The 19,919-nt window shown below is 39.5% G+C and overlaps 1 protein-coding gene and 1 pseudogene across 2 annotated transcripts in view; both read right to left on the minus strand.

Annotated features, from left to right (window-relative positions):
- The window catches only part of GABRB1 (gamma-aminobutyric acid type A receptor subunit beta1), a 750,154-nt gene that overhangs the window by 305,066 nt on the left and 425,169 nt on the right, over nt 1–19,919 (minus strand). The gene's annotated exons all lie outside the window — the stretch shown is intronic.
- Nucleotides 12,582–19,919, minus strand: part of LOC309544777 (large ribosomal subunit protein uL6-like) — a 32,099-nt pseudogene continuing 24,761 nt past the window's right edge. The window contains exon 2 of the transcript in view: nt 12,582–13,144. The product of the transcript in view is annotated as a large ribosomal subunit protein uL6-like (transcript). The remainder of the gene's footprint in view (nt 13,145–19,919) is intronic.

Raw genomic sequence — 19,919 nt, forward strand, 5'->3', positions numbered from 1 at the left:
CATGATCAAACGAGATTTGCATTAAAAAAACCTCTAATTTCCTAGTACTCGTGTTATCTTTTCAGAGATTGTGCCAGGTCTCACTTGGTTATCTTCTTATGAAGGAAAACCTCTTGAGATGATTAGGGGATGGGTTATTCATTCTATTGAAAAGTTCATGCCTTTGTTAGACAGTTTCTCCTTCCATCATGTAGATCTAGAAGGAGGTGTTTTTGGGCCTATATAGACAAGATGGTGTGCATTTGTGTGACATAGGCCTAGACATCTTTAATTTGGTTCTTCAAAATAGCATTGAAATGGCTGCGGTGTTGGGGTAGGCCTCTTTTGTTTTCAACAAAATCAGCTGGTGGGGACTTCTGTTGAAGGAATTATTTGATGTTAGTGGCTCGAGTTCTATGACTGAGCAATATATATACATTATATTTTGGAGTTTTAAATATTTATTTAATTATGAATTTAATAAAATTTACTTATTCAGTTATAAGCCAATAAATGTGCTGCGACCTTTTTAGTACCAAAATCTTTGTATGGTTGCTTATTTCTTTAGGTTTAGTTTATTTATCGGGCTAAGTGTGCAGACTACATTCCCATGAGAAGTGGACACAATGTGGCAGCCACAATAATAAAATAACAAAAAAGAAAAAAAAAACTTTACTGTGCATGTCACAAGTACTTTAGGCAGGAGACACGAGTCTTTCTGGAATCTTCTTGGCACGTGTAGTGGGGGCTATATAAGGTCTCCACACGAATGCTCCCATTGCAGTTGACCTGGATCGGCTTGGCAAGCTCCCTTCCCTCCCACCCTGTTGCGGCACCTTTTATGTGGTTTTTCTCACCTTTGAATCAAGGGGGGCTTCTGTTCATATTCCTTATTTGATGTTAGGTCACTCGAGTTCTATGACTGAGCGATAAATATAATATGTTTTGAAGTTTTAAATATTTATTTATTTATGAATTTAATAAGATTTTTAGTTATTTACCAATAAAAGGTGCTATGGCCATTTTAGTACCAAAATCTTTGAATGGTTGTTTATTTCTTTAGGTTATTATATTTATTGGGTTAAGTGTGCAGCCTACATTCCCATGAGTTTTGCAGCGTTTTTTACCTTTTGCATTTTTTAGCTTTTTTTTTAGCAAAACTATACTCCCACAAATATGTAATAAATTAAATTATATCCCATGCTACTAATAATAAAATTGTCAATATCTGTGTTACAACAATTTGTTAAGTGCAGTTGCTGTGCATCTAAGTAAATCTTAGAAAGAATAGGTGTAGTAAATTTAAAACAGCGCTAGCATTTCATGTGAAATAAAATAAATAATTATACGTGCAATAATATTATTAAAATTAAACAAACATATATTGCAAAAAATGATAAAACAGTTCTTATTAGTGGTATGTCCAATAAAGTGCTCAGGTGCAGAAAACGATCATTCAAACGGTGCTCAAATGAGTGGCCAGACCCTCTAGGTTCCCTACTCACCACAGAAATGAGTCTCAAGCGCTTAATAAGATCCTTAGGACTTTGGCACTCAGGCTCTTAGTTGAGGATAATCCAAGATCAGGGATGCCTTGTATGGGATCGCTCCAAAATAGACCTCCGTTAATCCCGGATATAAAACAGAAAGGAGCAATATAGTGTAGTATGTTTTGGTTATTTATTTTCCCCAAAACAATAAAACATACTTACAATGTACATAGAAAAAAACCGCAGTAAAAAAGAAACAACAATGGTGGTGAACGCCGCTGTTAGCGTGCGTTCCACTAACAATCCAGGAATCCAAAACGAAACACAGTGGATTCACCGAATGGAAACCTTGAAGCCCAAGGGTTTAAATGCTGACCTAGATCTGAATAGTTTTTTATCCAATTGGTAACGACCAGCTCCATCCATGTTTATAGTGGGAAGGTTGGAGTAATTTATAGACTCAGTAACTTTATTTTTTATATATATTTTTCCAATAATCAAAATAAAATTTACTTATGTTGTACAACAAGTAAAATAATTTTTCTTATATAGTTGCCCATAGGAAGTAAATATATATTTTTAATATTTATAACATAATTTTAACTAGTCTTAGAATTTATAATAAAATGTATTTATATTTCATAAACAAGTGGAAGAATTGTGATATGGTTGCCCTTTGAATAGAAACGTTTAATATATATTCAACCCCCCCCCCCCTTTTTTTGTAATGTTAATATTATATTTAATTGTAACTACCAAAAGTTACAATTTACACATCTATTTATATATACATTTTTTCTATATATTTTTTTATATAAAGAATAACACCAGTATAAATCACTGCACCTTATCATAATTATATTTATTCATATCACCATTCACTTTTTGCAGTATCAAGTCACTCACTTAATGTTTTTTTATATAATATTCATTATCCACCTCTTTCCGCTTCGTCCTCACACTCGTATTATATCAAATACATATTTATTCATCAAAATAACACTAAGCACTTTATTTTTGTTAGAATTCATGCACATATGTAGGACGATATGGTTTTAATATATTTGTATGAGTCACTAATTTATATATGATTTATGTATGCCTGTTATATTAGGTTCCACACATATAAAAATTGACCAAGTAGTAATGATAAGCGTTTGTAATTTTGTAAGAGACCAATAAAGTTTGGTTTTTGTAAACAGGAATTAGCGCCGATGTACCATGCGAGAATATACATTTATTTAGAAATTTTTATATATTAACCAATTATATTTATATCTCTGAATGCCCAAAAGAGTATTCATTAATTTATTAGAACAAAATGTAGATTATATCAATTAAGCACTGGATACTATGTCCGATCGTGCCAGATATAAATAGAGCTTTGCTGACCGGATATGATGTCTTTGAAAACGCCCAGTAGGCGGGCAAAACGCTTTGATGCAATTTCCGGTACGGCTGGAACGCATCGTCACTTCCTGTTCACTTCCTGGATTGTCAGTGGAACGCACGCTAACAGCGGCGTCCACCACCATTGATGTTTCTTTTTTACTGCGGTTTTTATCTATGTACATTGTAGGTATGTTTTATTGCTTTGGCGAAAATAAATAACCAAAACATACTTCACTATATTGGTCCTTTCTGTTTTATATCCGGGATTAATGGAGGTCTATTTTGGAGCGATCCCATACAAGGCATCCCTGATCTTGGATTATCCTCAACTAAGAGCCTGAGTGCCAAAGTCCTAATGATCTTATTAAGCGCTTGAGACTCATTTCTGTGGTGAGTAGGGAACCTAGAGGGTCTGGCCACTCATTTGAACACCGTTTGAATGATCGTTTTCTGCACCTGAGCACTTTATTGGACATACCACTAATAAGGACTGTTTTATCATTTTTTGCAATATATGTTTGTTTAATTTTAATAATATTATTGCACGTATAATTATTTATTCTTTTTCACATGAAATGCAAATTTACTACACCTATACTCCCACAAAAGTTATGGCTCATAAACGCAGATTAGCAAATCTCAGCATTTTTCAGCTTTTTTCAGCATTAGAGCCTTTTTGCGGCTAAAAAAAACTCCTCTCAAACCCACTAGTTCTGGGGGTTTTTTTCCAACCAGAAAGTCCTCTTGCCAAAAAATGCTGATAAAAGCCCATGTGTGCATGGACACATAGGATAACCTGTTGGGGAGTTTACTGGCTGCAGAAGAAATGCCCAAAGTCAAAAACAGCTGCTGTAAAAACGTCCTGTGTGCGTAAGGCCTTAAGCCCCGTACACACGATCAGATTATCGATCTCTCGTCCGTTTTTTGTGGCATGCTAGTCTGATGTGGAAAGTGAAGAGGTTATTTTCATACGAATTTTCCCTTATGACAGAATTCTACTTCAGAAGTGATGTCATGTGCTGAATTGTTTTGTATGTGTTCTTTCGTCTCTGAGCATGCCTAGTCTTGCTCTTAAGATTTTTTTCCATGGAAATCTGTACTAATGAGACGAAAATCAGATGTTGTTTTGACGGACGACAAAAATTATATAGCCTGCACATCAGGATTTTGTCGGCCGAAAAGTTGGAGTCGGCTCTCCAAAGCACCATACTAACAATCCGAAAATTGGCAGATCGGTCGTCGGACGAAATTTCCCTACAGATTTTCTTTTTTTTGGGCCTTTACACTCAAGGCATACTTCTGATGATAAGGTTCACAGTGTGCTTATGTTATCTCGCAACTTTCAATCCCTCAAATGGCTGGTGGCATACCTGATCACATTTACAGCATGATCACACAGATGCTTAGATTGCAGCTTACTTGGCTGAAAAGAATAGGAAGGTTTTGTTCCATTTAAAAGCAGAACTAAAGTTGAAAAAAACGTGAACAAGCAGGACTTTACTGCAGATAAGGAATGCAATGTCTTTTTTGCAATTAAATAATCTTACTTGCCTGTTTGCAGTATCCTGCATAATGTAAACAAAACTGCACATGGGCAGCTCACTTTGCAGTTCCAGCACAGTCCCAGTGTGCTGGGATGAGTGACTCCCATGCATGCCAAACAAGAAGACTGGCACCCGGAAGAAGCTGTGGAGAAGATGCCATCGGCAACCAGGGACCAAGCAGGCATTGGTTCTCTGTAACAGGAGGTAAGTATTTTTGACTTTAGTTCTGCTTTAAGCTTAAAAAGTGAAAGCTAGAAGCTAATTGGTTGCAATGCACATCTGCTCTGGATTCTGTCTGCACCAGTCTTACTAAATTCCCCTCTATGACCCATGAAAAAAGCCTTTAATGTGTGAGCATTAATACATTGCAGCAGTGTGCAAATCCAGTCTTAACCTCTTCCCACTGGCCTATTGTAATATGACGGCCACGCTCCAATGCGATCTGTTACCTGCTGTGTCCACCAGACACAGCCAATAAGGGATTAGTGTACTGGTCTACTGCCTGTATTATGTGATCGCTCTGGCCAATCACAGCAGATAACATGACAATTGTACACAGTGAAAGGCTTTGATTCATGCCATTCATTGTATACTATTGTGATGAGCTATGTGATTAGTCACAGTAATCACATGGTACAGACAGGGCCCATCACAGCCCATTAAACAGTGAATGAAAAGTTTTCATTCGGAAAAAAATGGTGACTTATTGCTGTAAAATTCATGGTTATAACAATCATCGTGTGTAAAAAAAAAAAAATAATAATCACCTCCCCAGAGTAGTACAGTGTTACTATGGTAACACTGTATTGCTCTGATCACTGTATGTTAAAAAAAATTGTAAAACAAAAAATGTAATAAAAAAAAAAAAATATTTGAAAATTTTAAAACAAATTATTCATTTTTTTTTTTTTTTTTTACATACTGTCACCAGTCAGTGTGTCTGATCACTGCTGCATAAGTTATATGTACGACACTGGTGACAGTATGTAAAAACTTCTGAAAAACATATTTTTTTAAATTTTCTTAACTTTCAAAAAAATTGTGACAACAAATTCCAACTATAAAAACTCATCATGCCTCTTACTAAATACCTTGGACTGTCTACATTCCAAAAAGGGGTAATTTGGGGAATATTTCTACTGTCCTGGCATTTTAAGGCCTGAAGAAATGAGCCAGTACATCAGGAGTGATCGATTTTCAGATATATATACCAAATTTATAAACAATTATATTTATTTAAAAAATGTTATAGCAGACAAGACGAAAATGCATTTTTTCTTTTTCAAAATGTTTCGATTTTTTTCATTTATTTAGCAAAACTGAAAAAAAAAACCCAGTGGTGATTAAATACCACCGAAAGAAAGCTCTATTTGTGTGAAAAAAGATAAAAATTTCATATGGGTACAGTTTTGTATGACTGCGCAATTGTCATTCAAAGCTCAAATTGTCATAAAAACTGAAAATTGGCCTGGGCAGGAAGGAAGGTAAAAGTGTCTGGTATTGAACAAATTAATCTAATGGACTGAAGAAATTCAAGTTTCATAACTACATATTGGCAAAGATTGTACAGATACAGTGCTTTGCGAAAGTATTTGGCCCCCTTGAACTTTGCGACCTTTTGCCACATTTCAGGCTTCAAACATAAAGATATAAAACTAATTTTTTGTGAAGAATCAACAACAAGTGGGACACAATCATGAAGTGGAACAAAATTTATTGGCTTAAAGGGGGCTGAATAATTTTGCACGCCCAATTTTTCAGTTTTTTATTTGTTAAAGTTTGAAATATCCAATAAATTTTGTTCCACTTCATGATTGTGTCCCACTTGTTGTTGATTCTTCACAAAAAATTACAGTTTTATATCTTTATGTTTGAAGAATGAAATGTGGCAAAAGGTCGCAAAGTTCAAGGGGGCCGAATACTTTCCCAAGGCAATGTATATGAAAATGATGGCCTTTACAGAAATAGGAGTGTTGAAGTTGGAACTGTGTAACCAAACAGGTAGTGCTTGTATGAGTTAAAATGAACCAAAAAGTCCTCAAGCATAAGGCTCTGTCTGGGGAATTCAATAAACCTTTTATTATGCTTTTCTGGTGGTAGGCCTCCTCAAAACTACCTGCGCCACAGTTCCAGAAACAGTACCAGCACGTGCAACAAATTTAGGCAGTTCTTACAACCACTTTATGAACCTGTTACTTTGGTTGAGACATATTTAAAAACAATTACCGCCAGCATTTTCGGACACTGATATTAATTAATACTAAGCCTGAGCTGGCCTACATAGAGGCACCAGTGCTCAGAGTGGGGCATTTTGTGCTGAAAAACCTGCACAGGGATTATGGTGGCTACGACCCTACAGCTACCCAATGCCATGCACTGTCCTTTAGAAGCAAAGTGGACCTGATGGGGAACCAATTTTTCAGTTTCCCACCAGGCTCCACTCTCCTCATTACAAAATATCTTGGCCATATGCCTGTCTCTGTGATGAGTGCTGTGGCTGGAGACAGGGCTCAGTAATGCTGAGCTGCACTGAGGAGTGAGTGTATAGTAAGGCCACCTCCTAAGACAGGAAAACACTGGAATTTGACTCTAGACACATTTTATGTCACTCTCAATACGTCCATTCCCATGTAGCTTGAACAGTAGGTTTATGAACTATGGCCCAAATGTTGAAACTATGTAAAAATTAGGAAATGTAATGATTGCCAATCTGAGACTGTAAAGCATTATATTAAAAAGTGAGTTTGGAGCAAATCCTTGTTTTAATAGGGTAAATATAACATTATGCACCTTTTCCCATCAACTCTTTTGCTACCAGAGCCTATTCTGCATTCTTTGATGTTAAAATGTACTGTGTATAAAACTTGCTGCAGCAAAAATGACATTTCTAAAGAAAAAACAAGTCAAATAGCATTTAAATTGACTCATGGTTGCAATTGCTATTCAAAAATAAAAAACAAAAACCCTTTGGGTCTGGTATGGATTTTAAGGGGAACCCCATGTCAAAATAAAAAAAAAATGTTGTGGGGTCCCCCCAGAATCCATACCAGACCCTTATCCGGGCATGCATCCCAGCACACCAGGAAAGGAGAGGACTAATGAGGGGGGGGGGGGTCCCTTCTGAACCATACCAGGCCACATGGGGGAGGGTGGGGTGCTTTGGGGCAGGAGAGGGTCTCCTGTTTATTTTTGTACACTTTTTTGGTTAATGGGAAGGGGTACTGTGTACCTCTACCCATTTACATGGGGGCAGGATCTGGGGCCCCCTTTTTAAAGGGGGCTTTCAGATTCTGATAAGCCCCCTGCCGGCAGAACCTGAAAACCAACGCCCGGAGTTGTCGTGAAGAAACCCTTGTCCCCATCAACAAGGGCATGTGGCCTGGTATGGTTCAGGAGGGGGGGGTTCTCACTCTCCCCCCATTTTCTGACCTGCCAGGCTGCATGCCCGGATAAGGGTAAGGGTCTGGTATGGATTTTGGGGATGGGGGGAACCCCACACCATTTTTTTGGGGTTTTTTAACCGCACTTTTTTTAAGTTGTCAGCGGGGAAGCCCATTAACAGCTGATAAATCATCATCATTAAGGACACTGTGGCCAGCTTCCTGGCCCCGCTCCTTAACAAGCAGCTTACACTGCACCCTGATTGGGCAAAGCCCAATCAGAGCGCATAGAGCACCGTACAGCACGTAGTGCATTACAGGGTGTTTGGTGGGGCCATTCGGTGAACGGCCAAACAGGCAAATGTTCGGCCTGAGCATGAGTTTGCCCAACACTAGTGGCTGAATAAGGCACCTTTGAACAGTAGCATTGTCTGTCTGGGGGTAGGGGAGTGTGGGGGTAGGGGAGTGTTAGATGTATTAGGAGATTAAAATACACTAAAAAATTGAAACCAAACTCTAGCTAATACTTTAGAATCAGTTACACCAAACTGTTTATTTTTCATTGTGGGAATAAAGTTTTACATAAATAAAAGATGATCATTGAAAGCACCCCTGCTATTGTTAAATGGTTTGTCTGCTCACTGTAATTGCTACATTCTGCTAGAGAGTTAGCTAAGCAACACGTACTGGCTGGATCACCAGATTAAAATAGAAGAAAGAAAGCCGAAAATAAAAATGAATGCTGTCATCACATCTTAGAAATGGTAAGCTGCAATATTATAAATGTTTGCTTTTGGGTTTTATACCACTTAAAAAGCTAAGGTTCACCTTTAGCAAAAATGGTATCCACCAAGAGAGTCAAGTAGGGACACGCAGGTAATGAAAAAGGCAAAATGCATTATCTAATTATAAAGACCAAACATGTAACACCCAAGCCCCCATTAATAATGACAATGTTGTCTGCTAAAATTATCGGGATAAGGCAGCTTCACATTCGTTACCCACCACAACCTCCACATATATCAGGCCGGCCATAGATTATGAAGTCCAGCAAAGGCTACAATAATCCTATAGTCTCTGGTGTGAGAACGGTTCCCAATTATGGATGGATGGGGCTCAGGAGTGGAAGAGGATTCCAGTGGAAACCTGTGAAGCTCTGGTGAACTCCATGCCCTAGAGGGTTAAGGCACTGCTGAAAAAAAATGATGGCCGCACAAAATATTGACACTTTGGGCCCAATTTGGACGTTTCCACTTAGGGGTGTACTCACTTTTGTTGCCAGCAGTTTAGATATTAATGGCTGTGTGTTGAGTAATTTTGAGGGGACAGCAAATTTACACAAGCTGTACACTCACTACTTTACATTGTAGCAAATTAGCCATTTTCCCTCAAGTGTGAATGGGAAGCAGGTGTGTTAAATTTGGTGTTATCGCTCTCACTCTCTCATACTGGTCACTGGAAGTTCAACATGGCACCTCATGGCAAAGAACTCCCTGAGGATCTGAAAAAAGACTTGCTGCTCTACATAAAGATGGCCTAGGCCAGGGCCAGATTAACGTAGGGGCTATTGGAGCTGCAGCTCCAGGCCCCTACCTTTATATAGGCCCCGGGTTGGCCATATTCACTGTTACCGCTCTTCTGTCACTTGTAAACACAGAAGTCTGGCTTCTATGCTCGCTTCCCCAGGCAGCTCCCTCAGAACCTCCCCACACAGCACGAAGGCCGGACAAGGAGGGACAGTTGCCGATGCATGGATGTGTTTATGGGCTTCAGAGACAGCATCCCATGTGGAATTAGGCATGCATGGCTGCACCCTTCCTCCGCTGGGTGCATGCCAAGGCACGGCCCTTAAGGCCCTTCAAAATCCTCAGCACCAAGCCCATGATGCTCTTAATCCGGCCCTGGCCTAGGCTATAAGAAGATTGCCAAGACCCTGAAACTGAGCTGCAGCATGGTGGCCAAGACCTTGCAGCAGTTTAACGGGACAGGTTCCACTCAGAACATTCCTCGTCATCGTCGACCAAAGAAGTTGAGTGCATGTACTCAGCATCATATTCAGAGGTTGTCTTTGGGAAATAGACATATGAGTTCTGCCAGCATTGCTGCAGAGGTTGAAGGGGTGGGGGGGTCAGCCTGTCAGTGTACAAACCATACACTGCACACTGCATCAAATTGATCTGCATGGCTGTCATCCCAGAAGAAAGCCTCTTCTAAAGATGATTCACAAGAAAGCCTGCAAACAGTTTGCTGAAGACAAGCAGACTAAGGACATGGACTACTGGAACCATGTCCTGTGGTCTGATGAGACCAAGATAAACGTATTTGATTCAGATGGTTTCAAGTGAGTGTGGCAGCAACCAGGTGAGGAGTACAAAGACAAGTGTGTCTTGCCTACAGTCAGGCATGGTGGTGGGAGTGTCATGGTCCCGAACTGGGGAGCTACAGTTTATTGAGGGAATCCTGAATGCCAACATGTACCATGACATACTGAAGCAGAGCATGATCCCCTCCCTTTGGAGACTTGGCCGCAGGGCAGTATTCCAACATAACGACCCCAAACAAACCTCCAAGATGATCACTGCCTTGCTAAAGAATCTGAGGGTAAAGGTGATGGACTGGCCAAGCATGTCTCCAGACCTAAACCCTATTGAGCATCTGTGGGGCATCCTCACATGGAGGATGGAGGAACGCAAGGTCTCTAAAATCCATCAGCTCCGTGATGTTGTCATGGAGGAGTGGAATAGGACTCCAGTGGCAACCTTTGAAGCTCTGGGGAACTCCATGCCCAAGAATGGTTAAGGCAGTGCTGGAAAATAATGGTGGCCACACAAAATATTGTGCACTTTGGGCCCAATTTGGTCATTTCCACTTAGGGTGTACTTACTTTTGTTGTCTGCGGTTTAGACATTAATGGCTGCGCGTTGAGTTATTTTGAGGGGACAGCAAATTTACACTGTTATACAAGCTGTACACTCACTACTTTATTTAGTAGCAAATTGTAATTTCTTCAGTGTTGTCACATGAAAAGATATAGTAAAATATTTACAAAAATGTAAGGGGTGTACTCACTTTTGTGAGATACTGTATATGTACTGTATATATATATATATATATATATATATATATATATACACACACACACACACATGATTATTAGTTGATCCAAGTAATATACTTTATAAACAAAACCGCTGCATTCTAAAAAAGTGCATTTTATATAGAGTAGCATGGATTTCCTTAGAATTGTTTTAATGTCTTTCACAGCACATTTGACGTACAACATCCATGATCTTTGCAGATGAAAAGAAGCTATTTGATATACATAATGTACAAATTAGAAGACAGTAAACAGAATTTATAGGTGATCATAAGCAGTAAAAAGTTAACGGCTGAATTATGACTCACCAGACAAATAGCATAGGGTCCACCTTAGTATGCTCCCACTGGAAGTAATATATTAGCATATAGTTTAAATATAGACTAACATCTGCTCACAGTTATATATTCTTTTAAAATAGACCTGTCAACATGCCTAAATGAAAGCTATCACGACTCATGAGAACATGAAAGAGGTGAGTGAAAAACAAGATAACAGTTAGCACCAGAATAATCCAGAGTCTTGATCAATTTGACTGAATGATGTCACAATCATGCAAAGCAACAGTTGATACAGACCTTTCCAATATGGTTCTTTTCCTGCAATTCTTAATCTACTCATTTGAGTTTTATGTGAGGCATCACATTTACCTCTTGTGGATAATTCATTCAGCCTGATCGTAGTTGAGAAGCACTGGGAGCCTGCACAGCAAAGTAAGAATAATTGCCTAACTAGTTGATGTACCCCAGTTCCTTCTTGACATTAAGTGGGTAAAATGTATTAACGTTTTTATTGTTATACTGCTTTAGCTCATTATCCATTGTGCCCTCTTACCAGTTTAGGAATACCAACATGGTATACTGCAGAATTGCTGAACAACATTAAAAGTCAGTTGTTTTGTATAGCTCTAGCTCATCTCACAGTTGAACAAATAAGCAGCACAATGCCCTATGTGGTAAAGTTGGACCTAACATGATATTAACCACTTCAAGAACAGGCCTATTTCTGACATTTGTTGTGCACAAGATAAAATCAGTATTCTTGCTAGAAAATTACTTAGAACCCCCTAACATTATATATGTATTTTAGCTGAGACCCTAGGGAATAAAATGGCGGTCGGTGCAATATTTTATGTCACACTCTATTTGCATAGCGGTCTTTCAAACACAATTTTGTTTTGAAAAAATACACTTAAATTTAAAGTTAGCCAATTTTTTTTATAATGTGAAAGATGATATTACACCGAGTAAATAGATACCTAACATTTCAGGCTTTAAAATTGCACACAGTCGTGGAATGGCGACAAACTACGGTACTTAAAAATCTCCATAGGCGACGCTTTAAATATTTTTAACAGTTACATCCCTTGTAAACATCCCTTGTGACAGTAATAGGCAGTGACAGGTACTCTTTATGGAGGGATCTGGGGTCTAAAAGACCCCAAACCCCTCCTCTGCACTTCAAAGTATAAAAAATGGCAAAATCTGCATTTTTGAATTCTATGAATTTTTAAAATCTGATGCCATTGGAGACCTGATCAAAGCTGATTCTGTTTTTTTTTTGGTCTCTGGTCAGCCAGTGGACATGCCGGCTGGTCGCTGTAGTCTCCCCGTGGGAGGAATCCTGGGCAGAATGGCGGAAGTTGGCAGAAGGCGAGAGGGACGTCCCCTCCCACTGCTTATAATAACAACTGAGCTGATTAGCCACATCGGTTGTTATCACAAGAAAGCCGACCGTCTGCTAGAAAAAATTGTACTGGGGTGATGCCTACAGCTGCATAGATACCGTCCAAGAATTTTCAGATATCCTTGTTTTTTACAGTGGTGGCTTTTTGCATCAAAGCAGCAGAGTTAGAAACAAGCTCAATGTCATTGCCTTCCCTTCGAGGATCAGCTCATCTTTCTGGGCTTGAGACAAAGCACAGACGAGACCTGGTCTCATGCGTAATAGGAAAGTGAGCGTACACTGATCTCATCTTGTAATGAAAACCCAGTGTAACTCCCTTGATTATGTTTACGCATGGCTGCAGATTGTGCGCACTGTGGCCAGCTCCTTTCTGTTACCCCACCATTTATCAACACAGAGCCTCTTCTTCTTTCTGCCCAGAAGACACAGCTCTACATTTATGTGGTTGAAGTTCTTCCTCAGAGTTCCTCTGGGCCCCTTCACAGTTACTGTGCGGCCCTTCAAGGAAATGGCAACCTTGTCAGGGATGTCAACAGTCTGGTTGCTAAGAATGGTCTTCTTTCTCGCTGCTCGCCGCTGATTAATAAATAGATAACTGGGACAAATGCCTGCCTCCCTTTAGAGATTAGGCTCAGTGTTACTTCAGGCACAGATAGGGTTAAGTGTTGAGAGGTGGTTTAGCGTTAGGCATAATTTGGAAAACAGAAACAGTTTGAGGAGCTGCACAGTTTTCCGATCGTTCATGGAACCGAAAACTGTGTCAAAACTACCAGTGTAGAGCTATCAGTACTAAGACACATACCGCTCTTGGGGGGCTCCAGCAGAGATCTAAAGGTATGCACAAGCATTTCTAGGTTTAATAACTTGCATTGTATCAACTCTAAAGGCATGAAAGTCATACTTTGAAATAGATCTCCAAGGAAAAGATACAATTTATAAATATGCAAAGTGAATAGCTGTGGCAGCTTTTTGTTTTTGGATATACTCTTTGGAAGAAAAAGCTCCACAAGTTTGTGGGCTTTAGCAAGAAATAATGTCTGTTTTTACTGATATCTCGCTTTATTGATGTAAGGGCTACGGAGCCCTGTTTCTCCACAGTGGGGGTGGTGGGGATGGAGCTCCATCTGTCTGTGTTGAAGACTGGCCTATAATCATTACCAAGTATTATTCAAGACCACTACCATGTTTACATGCTTGCCCATTTGAGCTGGCCAAACATGGATCGAAGTTCAGTTGGTTCAGTAGGGACAAGCCAAATTTTGATCCATGTGTGGCCACTGCAGTTGAACAGAAGTTGATCTACTGATCAGCTTCTGTACAACCGCCCTGTCAGATTTTGGTGACTTGATCGGCACAATAAGAATACAAAAGCCCAGTGGGGAGGATTCCCTCATCTGCCACACATGTGTGGATGGGGGAATCAGGGCAGTTTTGTTTGTTCAAGCTGCTGGTTGAATGAAAAAAACCTAACCCATGTATGGCCAACTTTAGTTTAGGAGTGCAGGGATAAAGTGTATTTTTTATCTTATTGCTCGCTCCAGTGCTGTTCTCTTCTGCCTGAAGCTCCAGGCTGTGGTCAGTCCCTCAGCCTCGTCACTTAAAGCAGAACAGTGGAGATATACTTACCTGACCCACCGATCCTCTCCACACAAGGCAGATCTGGCACCCCCATTTCCAGTGGTCTTAAAAATGGACTGTTCCTGACATCAGCACACTCCATAGAAAGGAACAGTCCACCATTGTACCATGGGGGACCACAGTTTTTCAGAGGATCTGCAGATCAGATGAGTATGTGCAAAACCAACTGTCAATATCCAGCCTTAGGGAGGAGAATTCAAAAGACCACTTGCATAGCTAGAGAGACCCTGCTAGAGCGAGAAATAAGGTAAGTAGGGTAAGTAAGGTCCTTATTCATGCCTCCCCTAAATTAAATGAGCAAGTAATCCTTGCAGTTACAAGTTGCCTAATTATTGGAGTTCAGCTTTAGGGATAGAAAGCAAATAGCAAGAATTTAAAAAAAAAAAAAAAAAAAAAACACTACATGCAAAAAACTAAATATAAAAAAGGTGAGAAGATAGTATTTGGTATATTGATAAAAAAAAAAAAATTATTTTTTTTCTTCTCTACATTAAAATCACTAGGGTGCAATCATATTTCTGTTTCAAAACAGAGCATGTCAGAATGTCTGATTGTATAGTTAACATATTTGCATATTCTCCATGTACTGTCCTGTACATAATATATTCTAAGTGTATACCAGGCAGACATCCCTTAGGGCAACCAATTATATAAGAAAATCTAATTTTAGATAACAGGAGGGAATGCACTGAGCTATTACACTGGACGTGGGGGCTTTAGGGCAACTGTTCTGAGTGCTTCTTTCTGCTTGGTTAATTTTGCTGCACAGTAAAGAGCTGAAACGGTAAGGAAATCCTAAAATGACTACAAAGAATTCCATTAAATAAATGTTTCTATTGTGCAAGTTTCTCCTGCTTGCTTGTGTGCCATTTTGGGATGTCATCTGAACAATAATAGCCCTAGACAGAAACTAACAGGACAAGCTACCGATGAGTGGTGGAAACAATGATCTGACAATCTGAATACATACAAGTATTTTCAAAAGAGGTAAAATTGACTCTGTGAGTTAACATGAGGGCTGCATTGGAAATACAGCAGAGGGATTGCTCACAGAGGTTTAAAGAAGAATTGCTTTGAGAATTACAATCTATCAGGTTTATTTAACAAGACAGTGCAAAGAATAAAGATGATGTGCAAAGTGCAGTAACCCAGAGCAACCAAGCAGATTTTACCTTTCCTCAGCTTACAGTAATTACGGCAGTGGAAGATAAATTGCTAAATGAACTGAATTTAATGTATTTTCTCTGAGAAAAAACGATCAAGAGGGGATATAATCATGTAAAATAAATACGTAAATAGTCCTTATAGAAAACGTGGTGCAAGGTTTTTCAATTTAGGGCCACTGAAAAATAAAAGGATCTGAAGAAAGCCAGGTTTGACCTCCACAGACAGAAAGGGTTCTTTACATCAAGAGCTGGTTTCAGCTAACTACAGTATATAGATTGCTTTAAAGAGGAAGTAAACCCTCCTCTGCAACTTTTACCTATAGGTAAGCCTATGATAAGGCTTACCTATAGGTACTGTAAATATCGCCTAAACATGTACCGTTTAGGAGATATTTACCTTACATGCAGCCAGTGACATCACTGGCGCAAGCGCTCTGAAGGAACGGCCGCTGGTGCCGTTCCTTCAGAGCCCCGTGCCGTGACCGTCGGCTCCCTCGCGCGTGTATGGGAGTGAAGTCACCGCGGCTCCGGCCAATCAGATGGCTGAATGCCGTGATCCCGGAAGACGGGCGACTGAACATGTCACCCGTAATAGAGGTAAGCGGGCGGCACGGCGGGGGCTCATTCTAAGGTAAGTATTTCATAATGAGCTAGTATGCGATGCATACTAGCTCATTATGTGTTTCTCTTTCAGGTTGAAAAAAAAAAAAATTTAAAAAATTTTGGGTTTACAACCTCTTTAAAAAAGGGCTCTAGATCAGTGGAGGTCACCTTACTTGATATAGGGTACCTCAAGTGCAGCCCTGGACATTACACACATGGTTTTCAAGTAATGCTATAGACATATAACAGGAGATGGTCAGAGACTACAGGCATGCTACGAAAGATAGTCAGAGACTGCAACCATGCTACAGGAGGTTGATCAGAAACTGCAGATATGCTGTAGGAGTTGTTGGAGACTCGGGGCATGCTTCAGGGGACAGTCATAAACTGAAGACACTTTACATGAGACAGCTGGGAGATTACTGCAATTACAGCCTCTTTTTAATTCAATGTTCCCACATGTGTGCTCCTTACAGCCTCTTTCTGTGCCTTATTTTATATTTCTCTTACCTAGATTTGTTATTAATTATCAGCGGGGGAAAAAAAAATGAAAAGAGGAAAAAGGATGGACGGAACAGAGAAAGTAAAATAGGGTAAAATAGGGTAAATAAATAAACCAAGCCATTTACAGTAACTAAAAAATTATAAAGAAAAAAATGATTTCACTAGCTTGAATAAACACCAAATATCTGCAGGGGTCCTGAGGGTGTGACAAAAAAAAAGCTAAAGGACTGTATGCTCTCCCACAGGTTGGGCACCATGACTGTAGAATGTTGATCCCAGGAGTATCCAAGAATAGTTTTTTTTTCCTGTTGGAAAGTGGATCACATTTTAGTTGATAGAACTTTATTGAAATGCCACATGTAATGTTTTATTGCCACAGCAATGTTGTGGTGCAGTAGTTTATACTGCAACCCGCTGTGCTGAAAAAAAAGTACTGCAAGCTCTATTTTTTTTTCTGTGCACATGCAATGGTGCAAACTGACCCCATAGGAAACAAGGCAAATTGCTTTTTCTATACACTAGGACTGGGCCAGGCAAAGCTTCCCGGTTCAGCCCAATGCATGCAAATGGTGTGCATGAACCCTTAAAAAAGCTTTTTGCAGCCCCCTGGAACCTCTGTTGGTTTAGGGTTCTAAGGATGTCAGATTTTAATGTTATTTTTGTCTTTTGGTTAAAGCTTATCTTAGGGATGCTTATCTTAGGGATGGCACACTCATTCCCAGGCTCCACCACTAATCACATTTGAGGTCTCTGTCCAGGCCTCACATGGTCTGTACCATCTTGTCTGGGACTTCAGCCCTTTAGATCAATACCGCAGGAGGCTACATCTTAGCAGCTCTGGGATGTCTTCTTCCCACGCCTTGTCCATCCCTAACTCTACCTACCACTGGCATTTATGTTGGCACTAACCCACTCAAAACAGTACTAGGGAAAATATTTCTCTAAAAAGGGAGAAAATTACAACTTTCCCTTTACCTTGCTCTCTGGGAACAGAGCCACCTAGCAGCAGACAAGCCTACTGCACCTACCAACATGCAATTCTGCCTTAACCACTTGCCTACAGTGCACTTTCACCCCCTTCCTGCCCAGACTGATTTTCAGCTTTCAGCGCTCTCACACTTTGAATGACAATTACTCAGTCATGCAACACTGTACCCATAAAAAATTTGTGTCCTTTTTTTCACACAAATAGAGCTTTCTTTTGATGGTATTTAATCACTACTGGGTTTTTTATTTTTTGTGCTATAAATAAAAAAAGACTGAAAATATTGTGAAAAAACACATTTTTCTTTGTTTCTGTCATAAAATTTAGCAAATGCGTAATTTTTCTTCACAAATTTTGGCCAAAATTTATACTGCTACTTATCTTTGGTAACAATAACCCAAATAAGTGTATATTATTTGGTCTTTGTGAAAGTTATAGAGTCCACAAGCTATGGTGCGAATCATTGAAAATTGATCACACTTGATCACACCTGATGTACTGAAGGCCTATCTCAATTCTTGAGTCACTAAAAAGTCAGGAAAGTACAAATACCCCCCAAATGACCCCTTTTTGGAAAGTAGACATTCCAAGGTATTTAAAAAGGGGCATGGTGAGTTTTTTGAAGTTGTCATTTTTTCCCACAACTCTTTGCAAAATGAAGATTTTTTTTTTTTACAAATTGACGTATTAACAGGTTATTTCTCTCACACAGCATATGTATACTTGCAACTACACCCCAAAACACATTCTACTACTCCTCCTGAGTATGGCAATACCACATGTGTGAGACTTTTTCACAGCCTGGCCACATACAGAGGCCTAACATCCAAGTAGTACCGTCCGGCATTCTAGGAGCACAAATTACACATATAATTTCCTGACAACCTATCGCACTTTTGAAGGCCCTGGAGCACCAGGACAATGGAAACCCCCATAAAATGACCCCATTTTGGAAAGAAAACAGCCCAATGTATAATTTTTGAGGCATAATGAGTCTTTTGAATATGTCATTTTTTTCCACAAGTTTTTGGAAAATGTGGAAAGAAAATTAAAACACATTTTTTTTACACAAAGCTGTCCATTTATGCAATATTTCTAACACATAGCATGTACATAGCAAAAATTGCACCCCAAAATACATTCTGCTATTCCTCCTGAGTATGGCAATACCACATGTGTAACACTTTTTCACAGCCTGGCCACATACACAGGCCTAACATCCAAGTAGCGCTTTACACAAAGTTGTCCATTTATCCACTTTAAGACTGGGCCTATTTTTGACACTTGGTGTTTACAAGCTAAAATCATTTTTTTTGCTAGAAAACTACTTAGAACCCCCAAACATTATATATTTTTTTTAGCAGAGACCCTAGAGAATAAAATGGAGATCGTTGCAATATTTTTTATCACACCATATTTGCGCAGCAGTCTTCTAAATGCGATTTTTTTGAAAAAAAATTCACTTTTTTGAACTAAAAAATAAGAAAACAGTAAATTTAGCCCAATTTTTTCCCATATTGTGAAAGATAATGTTACGCCAAGTAATTAGATACCCAACATGTCATGCTTCAAAATTGCGCATGCTCACAGAATGGCGCCAAACATTGGTACTTAAAAATCCCCATAGGCAACATCTTAAAAATTTCTGCAGGTTACTAGCTTAGAGTTACAGAGGAGGTCTAGGGCTCAAATTATTGCTCTCACTCTAACGATCGTGGAGATACCTCACATGTATGGTTTGAACACCGTTTACATATGTGGGCGGGACTTGCGTATGCATTTGCTTCTGACGGGGACAGGGCGCTTTAATTTTTTTTTCCTATTTATTTTATTTATTGTTTTTTTATTTTTACACAGTTTAAAAAAAAAAAATTTTGATGATTTTTATTCCTATTAAAAGGAATGTAAACATCCCTTGTAATAGAAATAGGCATGACAGGTCCTCTTTATTGTGAGATCTGGGGTCAAAAAGACCTCACACCTCACAACTACACTAAAAAAGAAAAAAAAAAAACAAATTGTTGAAAAAGGAAAAAAAAAAAAAAAGCGGCTCTTTAAACCGGTTGCTAGGCAACGTCTTTTGACGTAGCTCCGGTCCTCCAAGACCATAGAGTCGAGTGAGGGCCATCTTGCCCTCACTCGACTTCCTGTCTCTGAGGATCCGGGACCGGATAGTTTTCCCCGCTGTCGGCGGGTCCGGTAAGCTGGGAAAACGTCTAGGACGCGGCGGGAGGGGGGGGGGCACCTCTTCCCCTGCACCGTAAGGGTAATTCCGTGGCAAATCCGCCACTGGGACCACCTTTATCTGACAGCCGCCCGCCTGCCGTTTCAAAAAATACCGGGGTTATGGGGGCTATCTGCTGCCATAACCCCAGTATTTAGCTTTTAATGGCCGACGCGTATAGTCGTTAGGCGGTCAGTAAGTGCATGTATATGGCAAACAGGTGACGATGAC

The sequence above is a fragment of the Pelophylax lessonae genome, assembly GCF_965119305.1.
Source record: "Pelophylax lessonae genome assembly, chromosome: 1".
Classification (NCBI taxonomy): Eukaryota; Metazoa; Chordata; class Amphibia; order Anura; family Ranidae; genus Pelophylax; species Pelophylax lessonae.